Here is a 16,441-nt window from a genome sequence, read left to right on the forward strand (position 1 = left end):
CCTTCCCTAAGTAGAAAAGGGGACAACAGCTAGTTTGTCCGGGAGGCAGGAGCTGCTGTTCTGAAGAATAGGAAGTTCAGGAATTATTTCCATCAGTGTTCAAAATCATCTCCATTAGTTCTGTAATTACTGTGAAATTTCACAATTAGGCAAGGGCATCACTATGGATCACAAACACATATGGATCACAAAGAGTTGTGTTGAACTGGCAGTGAAGAGCAGATGTTAGTGGCTGCTGCCTTGTTGTCAGTGCAGTGCTGGGGTAACCTCAGGGAGTCTGGGTTGGACTTACTGTTCATTAACTGCTCCTCTGCTATTGGGGGACAACTGCTCAGTACTGGGGGTTAAGGAAAGGCTTTGCAAATCCATCATGGAAGGACTGGACAAAACCACAGAGAGCAGTATGGAAATAGAAGATAGTGTATTCAGGTCAGTCACCTGAAACAATGTGTCTAGAATTAGAGACCTGCATCCACGTGATTTTTTGTGTATAGCATTATTTTATTATTTAAAGTTTATCAAGTACAGAAGAAGCTTCTGAACCTGAGTCTTCCCTATCTGGAGAAACCAGACCATTTTTCAATTAAATCCAGTTCAGACATGGCAAAATAGTTGATGCTGACCACCACATCTTGTGGTGCATCTTTGAGCACCTTGATGTGAATTGGAAACAGATCTGTAGCCTTTTGAGACTTGACTTTGCTTCTTCTGAAAGGTGCTTAAAATGTGCATGAGTACAGGGGATAGAATCTTGCACATGAGTAATGTTGGTTTCACAACTGAGTCACCATTAGTTAAGCACAGATTCAAACACCATCAGAAGTAGGTAACTGAACTTAAACGGTGGTATTTTATTTAAGTTTACTGTTTTTAAAAAATGGGCTGGCTTGCCAGCCCTGAACACACAAATAAATTGTCCTTTGAATAGTATTAACAGGGACAAAAAGCAAATTTCCCTGTAACATCTTGTGCATGGCAAGTACCAAGAGTAGCTTCATTCCAGTTTGCAGCCTTGTTTCACTTACACGTTTCTGACCAGGTACCCTCTTGCTTTGTGTTCAGCTAGGGCAACCTGCCTGTTCCCTAGATGCATTTCTATCTGTGGAGAAGTGTGGGCTGTCCTGTTGGCCAGTTCATCAGTGTGTGACATGGTGCTGTGGAAGTCAGTAGATTTCACATTGTGCTTCTACCTTGGACCCATGCAAATGGCACATTCATTCTCTCTTTCAGCTTTCTTTTTGCAAATGCTGTTTAATTTAAATGTGCTGTGGTTTGTTGTCGTATTCACAGAAGTTGCCTGTTCCTCCTATGTAAGGCTGAAATTTGGAAACTGTGTAGGTGTCCTGCATCCAGCAACTGCTTTATGATACGGTTTTAAGGGACATTCCATTGCCTTTGCTTTATCCCACACTGGTTCACCGCTTTCAGTAATGTTAAAACCTCAGCCAAGGCTCCTAATTTCAGCACTACTAAGTGGGCTCATACACAGATTTGTGGTCCAAAGGTATGAATAATGTGCTTTAAAACTGAATCTCCATGCTGAAACAGGCATGCACAAACAACCTCCTATGAACTGCAAAGGAATTTTTAGATTGCCTTGAATATCTATAAGTCCCACTGCCTTGTAGCAATTAATTCAAGTGATTGGATGCTAGGAATGGTTTATTATAATTGCACACAGGTAGTAATTTATTAGGGTGGCTGTTTCTTTTGGCATATGTCAAGAAGGTCAGAGTTTAGGCTTTTTTGGACATTAACCTAGTCTTCTGAAACTCTGAAGTTCCACTTTTTGGTCATTAATTTTGTACATGCTGAGATTGTGACAATTAACCCACTTAATAAAGGTCAAGTTTCAATTTTTTCCAATTTCTGGAACACTTAACTTTATTCCTTCTTGAAAATGGGCAGATACAGAATGATAAATAGTTATTAAATGAGAACGAAGATGTAGTTCTGCTGTCAAGATGCTATTGAATGGTTAGTAACAAAAGGACCAGAACTGCAATGGATTTGAAATGAAAGGAGTAGCACAGATCAAACTACAGGTAAATGAAAGAGAAAAGTGTACATCACAGTGAGCTGTTTAAAGCCATTTCTACGTACGTCCCTGTTAACTTACTCTACCTAAGCTTCTAAATTATGCAAATCCATATTTTGTCCCTTTAATTTTTTCCACGTACACATGTAATTTTTCCCACAGCTGTAAAGCAACATCAAGCCACAGCTAAACGGCATAAACAATCAAAGTGAGTAAGGAAGTGGTGGTGGTGGTGTTTTCAGGTGACCAAAACCTAGTTATACTGCATTCCTTAATAATACCTGGGTTTAAGAAGCCACAAGATTTGGTAAAAATAAACCCTTAGCTCTGTCTAGTGGCATCAGTTCCTAAAGGCTACATTGGCATGTTGTGTTTCTTAAGCTATCACTTAAAAATTACTTCTGAAAAGTATCTATCTAAAAGCATATTTATTAATTTTAAATTGTATGATCCATTGAAGAAATGTCTTCAGATGAATCAGAAGTAGTCATTTGCTGTATTAATAAAATCATTGCACCTTTATAGTATGTCAGCACTGAGTGATGCTTGAAAGCCCGTTTTTCACATTCATTTTTGAAATTTTTAGGTATTGACTAAGACAGTGAGTCCTCCTGGAATATTACAGCAGCAGTTTATAGGTCGGTGCTAAACACTTCAATGCAGGAATGACATGCAAATCTTTCAAATGATAAGAAGCTGTGGAATGAAAATAATAGTGTTTCCTGTGTAATTTTTTTCATTAAGTAGTGCAAGTACTACTACTCAAACCTAAGAAATGGTGATAGCATTTTCTCAAATTCTCAGTCCTGTGCTGCTGGACACTTCAAGTACAGGGATACAAACTGTCCAGCACTATTAATGTTCACCAATGTAATTGCACAACATTCATATTCAAATGTCATTGCTCAGGATTAGATGAAATTATTTCCCCCTGGGAAAAGAGTGTGGCTTTTGATTTTAAAATGCAATACAGTTTGGCATGATGTGGCTTATTTTTCACAGGAGAGGTCTAGCTGCTGCCTTAAAAACTCTTGCCTTGTCCCCAGAGGTTTTTTAGAAACGCACACACACTCTTGAGGTACTCCCTGCCCTTTCTCCCTTTGAGAGGTGTTATTAACCTCTGCTAATGCTGTCTAAACGCTCACTAGCTGGTAGCAATACTTGTGGGACAGATGATTTAGAGCCACTTGATTCAAAACATTCTCAGCTAAAGCTAAGTAATCATTTCAAGTGATCAAATATCGTCTGCTGCGAGAAGCAAATACACAGCACAATGATAGTTATTGAGCTTACTCTCAGCAAAGCATGTTAATCTCTTCTTCAGATTTTACTTTTGGGAGTAGTAATATCCTCTGACAGGACAATTCACTTATCTTCAGCTGAGTTTTCAGAAGCAGCAGCATTTTTCCTCAGCAAAATTAGGTTCAACAGGTAAAATTTCAGCCTAAAATGATGTGCAGTCTTGAGGTGGACCTCTCCTGCTTTGCAGCGGGAAAAATTAGCTAGTATTTTCTTTCTCTTTATTAAGAAAGCTATTTTTGTCTTCCATATTGGGCAACTGTATAAAAATAGGCAAGTTTTGTAACTTGGCAGGATTAAATGAGAAGTATGTATGTCTTTTTTTCATATCCTTGAATATCAAAGCAAGACAAGCCTATTTAGGAAGTAGAATTTTATTGCTTAACATATATTTGCATCCCGCAGTGAAGACATTCACTTTCATGGCACGTTTTCTCCCAATGGTTTCTAAATGCCTTGCAGCACTCACAAAGCTGAATTTTTGCAGTATTTTTCTGAGATGAAGAAGCATTATTATGTTTTCTGACATGAAGAAGGGGCTGCAATAGGGTGGCAGAGCCTGAATCTGTAGTTCTGGTCACAAGAGTGGGTTAAATTTCTAAGTTCATCTGAAATAGTTTTGTGAACAAACTACAAGATTGTTTCTAGAAAGAAGAAAAGAGATGTGCCTGGTACTTGTTTAGAACAAATGTTTACTAAAATAAGCAGTTCCTCTTCACAAACAGAAGATCATTAAGTGTTGGGATTTTTTCTCCCTAGCTATATATTGAGGGAAGAAAGTCTTGCTGTGACAGCAGTGCTAAGCCTCCCCCAAGGACAGACTGGGATCCATAGGTATAATTTTACCTGTTCTGAGCTGGCATCTTCCCTGAGCTTGGTCAGTAGTGGCAAATGCAAATAAAGTATTAACTTGGAAAACACTGAGAAACATCCCATTTCCAAGAAGATATAAAAAGTCAAATACAGACAATGAAGTCAAGGTGAAGTCTCTAAATAAGAGAGCTTCTAAAGACTCTTTAAGATAATGGCTAGTTGTGATACATATATATGAAGTAAGAAAAGGTATTTAGGGAAAGGCATAGCTGATTGATTTACCGATAAAAATGTTCTCTTAGGGGTGTGTTAGTCTAAACTGCACAAATATGCAGAAAAGGGTGAGATTTAGCATATCTTCCTCATGCAAAAAAACTGAAAACATTTGATCTGTCAAAACATACTATTTTGATGTTTCAAGACTGATTTGTTAAAGAAAAAAAAACCAAACAAAACAACTGGGTCTCTGTATTTCCCTACATGTTGTTCAAGCATTTAATATATTACTTATGTGCCAAGTGTTAAGAATTTGTTGGTCATCTTCAAATTTAGCAAAATTATAGAAAGCTCAGAGATTGCTGAGTCCCATTAAAGTCACCAGCCAGGTAGTGCCCTGCTTTAGGGACAGACCTGCTTCATAAGCTGATATGTTACTAGCAGAAAATTCATGTGAAGACAGGCCAAAACACAGTTCATGGTCAGTCATGAGAGTAAGAAGAAATCTATGCCTTGTTCATAAAATCAGCTTAAAATTTAAACCCTGCTTTGGGTTTGAAATGACCTTTTAAGAGTATAAGCTTGTATGATTCTATGACTTCACCCTTTTCTTTGAAATCTAAAGTCAAAGATTTGAAGAGCTCAGTATCTTAACAGCTTTTTGTCCTCTGATGCAAGTGGTCAAGAATGCATTTTGCTGCAAATTGAAGAACAAACTTGAAGCTGAATTGTAAAGTTGCTCTTTGGTTCAGCTGCAGTCCCATTCTTCCTCCTTTACTTAGGAGAACCAAAGGGAGTCTGAAAGGCAGAGAGCTTCAGACTGACCCAACAAAACATAGTTAACCACTGACACTTCATGCTATGGCAAGAATCCCACCACTCAGGAGGAGCCTGAAAAGGCTAAGCATTGGTCTCAACGCTTCAGATTTCTGTTAAAGTAAACAGACAAAATTAAGATGGCAATTAGCCCTCAGTCCTAAGATTACAAGCAGATTTGGATCGAGGGGGGAAGGTAGAAACTTATGCCATGGGCAAATAATTATGTGGTTGTCTAAGGAGCAAAGTTTTTGCATTGCTTTTGATGCTTTTTCTATGCATGACAGAATGAAAGTTCAGTGGTCTGGGCTGGATTTCCTACATTCCTCAAAAGACCGGTCAGACCAAGTCTTTGATAACAGACTCATCAGTTTGGCAATATGGAGCTTGAGGAAATGTGCATAAGTTTCCCTCCTATTTTATTTTATTTGACAACCTTTTTTTTGAAGATCAGAGCATACTTACAATTTTTATAGAACTCCTAAATCATTAGGCTTACCACATATGCTTATAAATGGGTTTTGTAGTCTGTTCCGTTTTTTCATATGCTGGGTTTATGTCAGGTAAACTGCAATAAATGCAGGCTCCTGACTTCCACCTGATTATTAACATCCCCATGAACACTTGCTGGCAAACTGATTTAACTCTCTATGACTTAGAGTAGCCACTAAATAAGATCAACTTACTTTTCAGCTCTTGGTCCTTTCTGGTCTAGTTTCAAGAGTTTCAAGTCAAATGCAGCATGTAAGTGATATATCCTTGATAGAGGTTGATATGGCTGGCCATCATCTTCGGTCTTCTTGGGCTCCTAGAGAGTACAGCTGCTTTGGTCAGCTGGGATTTGGCTACAGGAGCTCACCAGTTAAAAAAAATGAAGGAGGATGGGCCTAGAGCAGGTACCACCAAAGGTTGCTATGAAATAATACAGACAGAACAATAGTAATAAGTCAGTTAAAACCTCAAACATAGAAATGTTAAACCTAATAAGCCTAAAAATCTGAAGTGTGTCAGTTTTCCTGGTTTTTATGTTTGTTGGTTTTTTTTAAACATCTTTCATATTTGCAAGATCTCTAAAGACACCCGTGCCCTTTCTGGTAACAGGATAAATACGGTACTTACTGGAATGAGATCTCATTTTGTTCCATTTCAAACCAAATAAGTGTGCTTTAGAGATCATGGAAGTCTGTAAAGGGATTTGCCTCCAAAGCTAACAAGCCAGCCATGGAACAAAGGGAAAGTAGCCCTAGTTTGAAGTCAGCAGTCACCAAAATGCAGTGTGTTGGCATGCTGAGTGTCAGTTTTCCCTTTTGTAAAGCATTCTGCAGTGTTCCTGAGCAAGTGCCTCATATTGTGGTGCAGACCTCTAGCTTTGCTCATCCCTCTTCTCCTCTAATTGACATTCAGAGGAAATGGACAGCATGGACAGTCTTTGCTGCATCATTCTCCATAGCTGCATACAAGCATTTTCAAATGTACTCTGTGTGTCTGGTCATAGGAGTCATAGGAGAACATTATTTCATTAGTAAATGCATGAACTGCAGAAGGACTTGGTGTTAGCAAAATATCAGGCCAGAACCTTGGACTTGTGCTCCAGATTATCCACTGAGCCCACAGCAGGGAGCAGCTGACAAACTGTGCCTCCAGAAGCGCCTAACTTCAGACATGACTGAGCTGAGCTCACAGGTATGTGTATCCCCCATTTCAGCACAGTCACCCTTTGATAAAAAAAAAAAAAAAAAAAGGACCTGGCCATATCCTGTGCTCTCTGAGGGATCTGGAAAATAAAACAAACCAAAAAACCCAAAACATAACACCCCAATTCACAAAGTGTTCTGTTGTGGTTCTGCCTGAGTCTCATCAGGCACTAGCTGGTGCTACTTTCAGAGCACTATTTCTTAATTCTCTCTTCTTCACTTCATACTTATCTCACTTTAGAGACTGTGAAATTTTTCAGTTCATTATGTTCTGAACTGTTATTTAATTGAAGCCCCTAATGTTCAGTCAGTACACACTGCACACAGTCATTTAAAATATTCCAGCAGTGCACATTTTTTATAAGTGCTTCAATTGGAAGTGATCAAGGTTTGAGACTTCCAGCCTATAAAGGCTTCTGCTGTGGAAATGTGAAGTGCTACTTTCAATAATTTCAAACTGCTTCCTAAGCAGGCCTTCTGTTCTGACTCTCTTAAACTGCAGCATAATTTCTCAGCATGATTTATGCCCAGAACCTTCATTTAGTGGCTCACAGAGAAAGGAGCAAGTTGCAGGATTTGATGGGGCCCGCTAGCTGTGGAGCATGGTGGGAAGCCCTGCTCTCTGAACAGAGAGGCTGGGTGGGAGATTTTTGTTCTGCTCACCCCATCTTGTCCAGAACTGCTGGAACAGAGTGACTGCCCCCACTGCCCTTTTTTCTGCATGGTGTGTGCCATGCTTGCAGCTTTATCCTCAGCTCCATGGTACCTGGTACGACTGAAGTATGAGCACAAAGAGTGTCTCTAAATGGATTTTTTTCCAGTGACACACTCTGAAACTCCAGTGTTGTAAGGTGAAAAGCACCTAGAAGAAACTAGGGTGAACCATGGCATCCTAGGAGGGCAGATCACAGTGTCACTGCCCTGGAGTGAAGCTGTGGTGCAGGGAAGGTACTGCCCAAGGATGAGGTACAGGCCTGCAGCTCCTTAAAGTCTGCTCTGCCCGTATTTTGGACATGGCTGCTACCTGTGACAACACAGGCTGCAAGCTTGCTTTTCTTCCCTTTTCCACAAGCTTTGTGTAGATGACAAAAGGAACTGTGCTGGGGTGGTTGTCCTCCATCTTCTTGAGCCTGATTCTGTGCAGCAAAGGAAAGGCTCTGCTTGTAAGGGAGAGAATGAAGCTCACCACTTTCCTTCTCCTGCTGCTCAGAGCAGATGATACACAGGAATCACCAGCTGTCTGTTGTGGTGGGACAGGCTAGTGGCAATGGTAGATGAAGAGTCTCCACTACTTTTCATTGTTCAAATTTAAAGCTGAAGAGGAGTCAGAGATTCCAGTTTTATTGAAAATGCTTGGTAAACTCTAGTAATGACCTAGTCTAACTAAAGAACAAGCACTTGTTAAAGGTCATTTTCCAAGTGCTGTCATCCTCTACTCTAATTAATATCAACCATGTATGATGTTGGCAGTGGCTTCAAATACTTTAGCATGGGAAGACTGGACTTCCAGTGACATTTTTAATGAAAAAAATGTAAATCATCTCTTATGAATGCTGTAATCAAGATATTCATTAGCTAACCCTGGACAGCAGAGGAAAACCTACAGAAATAAGCTGTGAATCTTGGATAATATTGTAGGAATGATAAGTCTTCCAGATATAACCCAGTAAGCTGCTATCATCTAAGGACATGTCTAAAGAGGCATGGTTCAGGTAGCCAAAAAGACCATGAAAATGACAAATGAAGCACAAGGAGGCAGAGTCTACACTATTGATTCTTCGTGAAAATGTAGAACAAGTAGCTCAGGAATCTGCAGATTCAGGAAACTGTTTCCTTGAAGATCCTTATCCTGAACCTTTAAAAAGATTGATGAAAGCCCTGAAGCATGAGCAGATACTATTATATCCTTTCCAAAATGCACTAGGAGTAACCACACCAACTCTAGATTTATATCCTGAGACATGAAGGGTTCACTAGAACACTGACCCTGAATCCAGTTACCTGGCAGAAGTCCATAATGTGCACTTGTCCAAGACAAAGTCATCCAGTGTTGATACATAGATAGGGGAAAATGGTGATTCTGTTGCTATTCTTGGCAGCTTGTTTCAATATTTGATGACTCTCACTTTCAAAAACAAAATTTTCCTATTGCTTCAGGTCCTAATGGTAGATTTTGTACTGCTTTGTTTTGTTGGATGCAAAAACTCTCTCTCTAGTCCCTGGAAATTTCCCTCTGTGAATATACTTGTATGGAATAGTCAAGTTTACCTCCCAGGCTTCTTCTTTTGATGAAAGAGGCACAGAAGGCCTCTTGCTCTTAGTTTCCTCCAGCCTGAAAGTGATTTTAGGATCTCCCCTCTTTGTTCCTCTAATTTTTCTGTACTCCTCAAAGATTCCTCCACTGGAATACATATGGTTGCTCATAACACCAAAGCTGTTTATGGTGGTATTTCTCTTTTTGATTGCCATTTTGCCTGGTCAAATATCAAAGTCCTTCAGTAACCCACTTTGTCTTGTGCCAAGTGCCAAATGCTCCGTGGCACTTCCATGGAGTTCCATGCTCATAATTTCAATCACTGCTATTGATGATAGAGTTTCCACAGTTCACAGGTGGAGCCTGTAATCTGGTTTCTTGATATCTGGCTTTGAATTCAAGTGCATTAAAAAGTTCTCAGCTTACATGATCCCATTTAACAAGTATTTTGGACAAGAATGTAAGAGCTTTGTGATTATCTTAACTTATAGTGCCTGCAATTGTTATGTCTTCTTAAATGCTTTTTTTTTTTAAGATGAATTTTCTTATTTTTATAAGCCCAGTGTTGGTGGTTTTTTTTACATCTCCTGAAGTTCATGTGCTGCATGCCATGATCGTACAAGAAATTCTATAGTCAAGTTTAATGTCTCCTGGAATATTTTTACTTGCATAGATAAAAATAGGGACATGTTCTCCAGTACATTTTCTTGGAACAGAGATTGCTAAACTCCACACTTTTCACTTTTAGTCATAATTTCAGAAAAACAACAGAACATAACTTCTTTGTGAAGTTCAGCTCCAAATTCAGTTTTCCCAATAGTGGGTTGAATCAAAAACTTGTCTCTCCAGGTACTTTCTCTTTTTACTGTACAGGACAAGGACTGCACAGAATGAGTGGTTTTGGCTCTTGTTTAATGTCTTCATGCTCAGAAGATAGTTTGTACAACCATTCAGTAAGGACAAACAGGGATCATCTGCACCAGGCAGTTCTTGAGGTCGGCATCTCCCAGGAATGATCCAAAAGAAATGCCTCTGCTCAGGCCATGTCAGGCCAGAGATGTTCACAAATTGTGTCAGAGCTGTAGAGTTTCTTACCAGGGTCTGTGCAAGCCTTCACAATCATAAATCATAGAATAAATCATCAATCATAAATCATTGGGTTGTAAGGGACCTTAAAGATCATCTTGTTCCAACCAGCTGCCATGGGCAGGGACACCTCCCATGAGACCAGGTTGTTGAAAGATGCATCCAACCTGGCCTTGAACACTTTCAGGGATGTGGCACACATAGCTTCTCTGGGCAACCTGTGCCAGTGCCTCACCATGCTCAGAGTAAAGAATTTCTTCCTAATATCTAATCTAAACCTACTCTTTTTCACTCTGAAGTCATTCCCCCTTGTGCTTGTTAACAGTCCCTCTACAGGTGCCTTGTACCCCTTCAGGTACTGAGACACCTCAATAAGGTTTCCCTGGAGCTTTCTTTTCTCCAGGCTAAACATCCCAGTTCTCTCATTCTTTCCTCATCAAGGAGGGACTTCATCCCTCTAATCATCTCTGTGGGCCTCCTCTGAATTCACTCCAACAGGTCCACATCCTTCCTATATTGTGGCCCCAGAGCTAGATGCAGCACTCCAGGTGGGGTCTCCCAAGAGCAGAGTCAAGGAAAGTCATCTCCCTCCACCTGCTGGCCACGCTGATTGTGGTGCGGCCCCGGTTATGGTTGTCTCTGTGGGCTCTGTATTGAAGTTCACTTGCAGAAAAGACCATCATCATGAGTGACCTGATGTCATGCAAGAAAGAGTAGGATCTGATCTGAGTGATACTGCCGAATGACACACATGAGGAGCAGAGGTGTAGCCCTGCCACCTCTCTCCTTCCTGAGCCAAGATTTTCATGTCCTCTGTAGTTCAGACAATTTTTTCTCAATTCCTCCTGCATTTTCATCCAGCAACCCCACTGGGTACCTGCCCTCACAGATGCCGTAGTCTCTGTCCTTCACATACATCCTTCACACATATCCCACACAGGATCCAAACACAAACACAATAACTTAAGTGATTTAAAAGTGTGAAGCATTTTCCAGCTTTCATAGACACGTGATACACATTTTGGTGTGCACACATATATGCCAGCTTGTAGCAGCTTCTTGTGATGTTGAAAATACATACTGGTAAAGTTTTGCAAACAGGTGGGGAAAGAAAATGTAGCATTGGTTATTTGTATTGAACTGTTGCTGGAGGCCATGGCAAGCTGGCAACCTGTCACACTAGAACCAAACTCCAAAGAGCTCATAGCCTCATGGTCTGCCGTTTTGTGTGAACATTGACTCCATTCTTCCAAATCCTAATGGCAAGTTGGCTAGTGAGAGGTGTAAAACTCTGGAAGAGAAGATTTCTAAACAAAAGACCACAACTCTTTCCAGTGTATTTGCCCCATTAATATATAAAACCTCTGGTTCATGCTATAATGAGCTAATAATCTCCACCATGAGGATGTATTTGTATCAGAAACTTGCAGTGTCTCTCTCAATTACAGATCTATACAGCATTAAAAGAAAAAACATCTTGGAAGCAGTTTGATCTTTATTTGGCTAGGATCACACAGAATCAATATCGGCACTGTGAGATTAAAATTTCTCCCTACTTCCCTCCAAAGCATAAACCAAATTCTGGAGTCCATTGTAATTACCTTGTGTCTGAATAATAGAAGCCTTAGTATCTGGTTACCTTGGAACAGCTACCCTAATTCCCAAGATGGATGGCATGCTTACTGTACCAAGAATGCTCAGGAACCTCTGGATTAGTAAATCTGATTCTGAAGATTCTGCTTTTCATATCTATTTATAATCCCATTCATAAACTCATAAAGTTGCAGGTTAAAGTCTGTTGTGTTTCCTGATCCCACTGCCTGTACCTAGGACTTGCTTCCCAAAACTCTGTTGCTGTGGATGTGAACAGTCAACTTCTTCTGCTGTTGAAAATGGGAATCTTCTCCAAAACACCAAGAATGTTTTGAGAGACACCTCTTGTCTTACATGCTGTGTGTTAAGCCTGAGTCTGGTATCATAGTAAGAAGGGAAATTATGGCCAAAATGCAGTGAATGAATGCATATATCAGCACTCTGTACTTACAGGTGAAATTAAAGGAGAAATGCTTTGTGAACATGTGCCATGCCCACACTGCCTTCACTTAAACTCCTTCTGCTTTCACACTGCTTTGAGCATCAGCATTTGAGCTGATTTATGGGGAGAGAATTCCACTAAAATACACATTTTTACACAGAGTGACGAGCTTGTGTACTCCTCCCTAGCAGATACATGTAAAATCCAGTTGAAATCTAGGTGGATATCCCTGTTTGATATTTTTTGTTTTAACGTGCAGATTTCAGTAGACCTTTTTGGTCATACAGCCCTGGAAAGTTTTATCATTTGTAAATGCCTGAGCTGTCCAGGGTCCAAGTTGCTTGAGAGGCGCTGAGTGATGCTGAAATAGTATCTTGCAGTGGCTCAGCTGATGAAATTACCATGGTGTGTGGAGGTGGTACTGGCCAAGGGCAGGACCCACAGCGATAATCGAGTATCTTAGCTCTTCCACTGCTCTACTCTGTGACCTCAAGAAAGATGCTCTGTTTTCCTTTGCCAGCTTCTCCACCTATAAAATGACATTTTGAGCTAAATGCTTTGAGAGTGACAGATACTGTCCAAACTTTCCCTGGAAAAACTGAGCTAATTTGGTATCTAGGATGTAGTAGAGTCAAGCCCTGTTTGGTAATATGGGGTAAGACAGCACTGGTAATACTGGGAAAGAAACAGTCTTGAAAACTCTGCAGTTTCTTTTTGTGACGGTTGAGTTTTGGCTTAAGGCTGCAGTGCCAGTTCATGGAATTAGTGAGAAATGCATCTGTTGAGATATGGCCTAAACTCCCTCCCACAGGAAAAGGGGCAACGATGTTTGTAGCCACTTGTGAGTCACAGAGCCACGTACCACAGCAAATCATAGACCCACTGACAGGCTGGCACAATGGTGCTCTGTGCAGAGAAGGCACTGTGGACCTGCATTCCAGGAGCATTCTCCACTTCCACTGCCAGCCCAGTCATGAAGGGTATTTGTGGGTATTTGAAAACCTTGGTTAAAACCAGAGGCACAAATGTTGGGACCAGTCATTGTGGGCAGGATGACTTCTGAGGAGCCACGGTAGTTCTCCAGCCCCAGCAACATCCCAATGCAAACAAAACTAGTGCTTCTAATCACAACACTGGCTTTTATCTGAAAATAATTAACTGAAGAAAAATAAAATTCCTTCTGTCCTTGCAAAGCTGTGAGGGAAGGAAAGTGCATCTAAGATTGCTTCAAATGAAACAGTGAGGCTCAGAGGAACCAGAGACCACTGCTTGTATGTTGCATTCCTTACTCCTGAGACAAGTTTATGAAGGAATGGAGTGTCTTTAATCATTTAATTTGGCTAATTTAAAACTACATATGCATAATTTATTTACAGAGAGGTAAAACCCTCTAATTCCTGCATTTATTATTGTAACACACAGTATTAGAGTGTTTTTTTTTTTACTATTGCAATCTGCACACTGCCTGAGAGTGTTAGTGTGCTACACATCATGCCTGAGTGAGTGTGTTTGAGGGGGTTTGAGACTCCAATTCACATATACTACCCTCCATAAATTATGTACTTAACTTCCATTTATATACAAAGGCATTGCAGAAATTATAATATAAATTAATTTATAGGACTTTCATTCCAAGACATTGTTTTATGCCCTTTGTTTCAAAGGAAAAAAAAAAAAAGCCCTAACCAAAAAAGGGTCTTCCCTTTCCCACTCCAGGGGGGTTCAGTTTTGGTAATATTGCAATAGTGCCTTATGTTAAAGGTACATTTGGCTTATCCACAGCAAAACTCAGGGAACCAGCCTTGTTGAAACTACCTCCAAATACAATTTTATGCAATCTATTCATGTAAGTGGGACACCTTTTCTAATTCCAGCTCATGGGAATTTAATTGCCAAGTTTGAACCTTTGTCAGGATACCTATCATTTTTCAAGGACTTCATGGATGGAAAAAGAATTCAGTAAGGTCCAGCTCTTTTACAAGGCTTGACAACTATTCTGACCTTCTCAGAGTGTAAGACATGAGAGCCCTGAAAGACCTGGCTGAGGCAAAGTGAGAGAATTGATTCCAGGGCTGCCTCATTCACAGGTACCTTTAAATTATATTCCAGCCTGACCCAGAAGGTTTCTGCCATGTAAGTATCACCCCACTCATCTTTAGATATCTGAATTTCCCCTCATTCCTTTGCTGACCTGGGCTGTACTTTGTGCAGCCAGCTTCACTGAAGGCATTGTGTGTCCACCATAATGCCTCTCATCACTAATTCACAGTCCCTTGGCATGTATGAAAGCTTAAATTATTTCCTGCAGTGTGCATTAGCTTGCACATGTCTACACTGAATTTCATCTTCCATCATGCTGTCTGGTCAAGTCTTTCTGGAGCATGTCGTAGCTCCCTATAGTCTTGAATAACCTAAAAAATTCTGTGTCATCCGGACATTTTGCTAATTCACTATTTACATACCTACTCCCAGGTCACTAAGAAACATCTCTTACTACAAACTTTGGGCTGACAGGCATAAATTCTTAATGTGTATTGGAACCATGAGCCAATCTAGGGCTATTTCTTAGTTTGATATATTCGAATCTCGAGCTTTTAATGGCTTATCAGTAGGTGTTGAAGGCAGTGAAATCTGTGACAGCATTGCAGGTTCTGCTTTCTTCAGCTGGGGTTGCTATCGGAGACAATGGAGCTGGCATTCTACTCTTCTGGATGAGAAACTAGCTCTTTTCTAAATCTGCATGGGATTTGAGCCTCTTCCATTCACTGTATTTTTCCTGTGCAGGAAGGATGACAACTCCCATAGGCAGCAGCAGCTACTCATGGTGCAGAAGGAGAAATATATGTCTCTGTTCTAGGAAATTGGGTTGACCTATTCCCCTGGAGCTGGTTGGCACAAGAGGAGGAAACAGGAGCTGACAGAGCAAGACCATGCACAGGGCAGGAGTAAAGATGTGGGCCAGTCCTGGCTGTTGTTGAGCCTCCCACAAAGGTTTTCTCCCCTAGCTCTGCTTGTGTGGTTACTGATGTGCCCCTCAGAGTGGGGCCCTGTCTGCTCTCCTTAGAAATACTGAAGGCAATATACAGTGATGTGGCTCTTTACAGTGATGGGCCATGTACAACACAGCAGTGTCTGACAGTGTGCCTTTGGAAGAAAGTATGACATGGGCTCATCCTTTTGCTCTTCAAGAGAGTCATTTAACCCACCTAGTCCCTTACATGTCATTGTAGAAACTCTCTTTTACTTTGTAAATATTGTCTGGTTTTTCTTAAGCTATTAGGAACATATGTCAGTACTTGTAGTGACAAAGAGGGAGATTCTGTAGGCTACAGGCTGCTTTGGAGGAGAGGACAGGATCTGAACAATGAAGGGAATGTAGGAAGAAATGTTGGATTTCAAAATTTTAATAAGTAAATTTTACAGAGGAGGACGAATCTCCTTTTCTCTTTCCCTTTAAAATAATCTCAAATGATATAACATATCTGAGGGTTGTTAGCTCTCCTGGCAATGCCAGCACCACCCTGAAAAGGTTACCACTGATGTCTGAAGGTATGTCCAGCAGCAGCAAAGAGAAAACATGAGCTGAACACTCAAACAATGAATGGGTGCCACTAGCAATGGATGCTTTGTTGACAGCAATAGAATGGTATCATTTCTCAGAAGTATTTGTCATTCCAGAGTATATGCAGGCTCAAGTATATGAAACTGATTTGGATTATGGTCAGCAACACTTATGAGGTTATCTTTGCAATCAGAAGAAAAAAGCTTTTAATTACAAGCACAGTAATATCAAGCTGGGGCAAATCCTGTGCTTGATCCTGTACTACTGCTCTGGAGTTCTGCCTGGTTTGGATACTTGTCTCTGTTTCCTCATGAAATCTCTTCTGAACTGGATGGTTTTGGTAGAATCACTTTTGCAATAAAATGATGGAGGGCAGAGAAATGTTTGTCTCTCAGGCTAGCACACTTGGAAAAACACTGCTCTGCCCACAGCCCCTACCTGACCACAGGGAGAAGGCCACAGATCTGCACAGGTGCCTTTGTAAACCATCACTCATTCCTACCGTGGTCAGGGACCAGAGTCCCTCAGCCACCAGCTCAGACCTCTGGTGTGCTGGTAAAACCAGCAGCATAACCCCCTCCTGCTGTCCCAGCAGCACATCAGGTATAGAAGGAGATAAAATCTCTGT

Source organism: Vidua macroura, chromosome 6 (genome assembly GCF_024509145.1).
Source record: "Vidua macroura isolate BioBank_ID:100142 chromosome 6, ASM2450914v1, whole genome shotgun sequence".
In the NCBI taxonomy this organism is placed as follows: domain Eukaryota; kingdom Metazoa; phylum Chordata; class Aves; order Passeriformes; family Viduidae; genus Vidua; species Vidua macroura.